Source organism: Gossypium hirsutum, chromosome A11, assembly GCF_007990345.1.
Source record: "Gossypium hirsutum isolate 1008001.06 chromosome A11, Gossypium_hirsutum_v2.1, whole genome shotgun sequence".
In the NCBI taxonomy this organism is placed as follows: domain Eukaryota; kingdom Viridiplantae; phylum Streptophyta; class Magnoliopsida; order Malvales; family Malvaceae; genus Gossypium; species Gossypium hirsutum.
Window position 1 is genome coordinate 63,921,396 of NC_053434.1, and position 917 is coordinate 63,922,312.

Consider the following 917-nt stretch of genomic DNA (forward strand, 5'->3'; position numbering starts at 1 on the left):
CTCCAACCTGCATTATAAGTGTTATTATACGGGTTATTTTGGGGTCTAGATTTATTGTTACCCATTTATTGGACTTGTTCCTCCTCGATACTAGGGTTGAAGGGTTGATATTCTGTGCATGCTCCTCCTCCATTCGAATCGCACCTCATCTCTGGATGTACCTGAGTAGAACCACACAAACCGTCAATCTTTTTATTTAAGAGTTCTACTTGGCTAGATAGCATAGTAACCGCATCGAGGTTGAAAACACCGGCTGCCTTTGTCGGCTTTGTCCTCATAACTTGCCACTGATAGTTATTCAGTGACATCTCCTCAATAAATTCGTAAGCCGCCTCAGGTGTCTTATTGTTGATAGTTCCACCAGCGGCTGCGTCAATCATCAATGAGTCGAAGGATTCAGGCCGTTGTGAAACATTTGAACTTATAGCCAGAGCGGTAACCTATGGTGAGGGCATCTTCAGAAAAGGTCCTTGTATCTCTCCCATGCATCGTAGAGTGTTTCTAAATCCATCTACACAAAAGAGGAGATATCATTAGATAATTTGGCTATTTTAGCCGGCGGAAAATATTTTAATAAAAACTTTTTGGTCATTTGCTCCCAAGTAGTGATTGCCCTTATGCTAACGGGTTCAACCATTGTTTAGCCTTATTCCTTAAGGAAAAGGGAAATAATCGAAGGCGAATGGTGTGATCAGAAACACCATTAATTTTAAATGTATCACAAAATTCTAGGAAATTTGCCAAGTGAGCGTTGGGATCCTCGTCCTGCAAACCATCAAACTGAACAAAATGTTGTATCATTTGAATTGTGCTAGGTTTTAGTTCAAAATTATTTGTAGCAATAGCAGGTCTAACTATACTTGACTCAGTTCCTGTTAAATTAGGTTTAGCATAATCATACATAGTGCGTGGAGTAG

The 917-nt window shown here is 39.9% G+C and overlaps 1 non-coding gene across 1 annotated transcript; it reads left to right on the plus strand.

The window, feature by feature from the left end:
- The first annotated feature begins 437 nt into the window (after positions 1 to 437).
- Positions 438 to 548, plus strand: LOC121210727 (small nucleolar RNA R71). The gene has a single exon (XR_005905840.1). It is a non-coding gene; the product is annotated as a small nucleolar RNA R71 (small nucleolar RNA).
- The last annotated feature ends 369 nt before the right edge of the window (positions 549 to 917 follow it).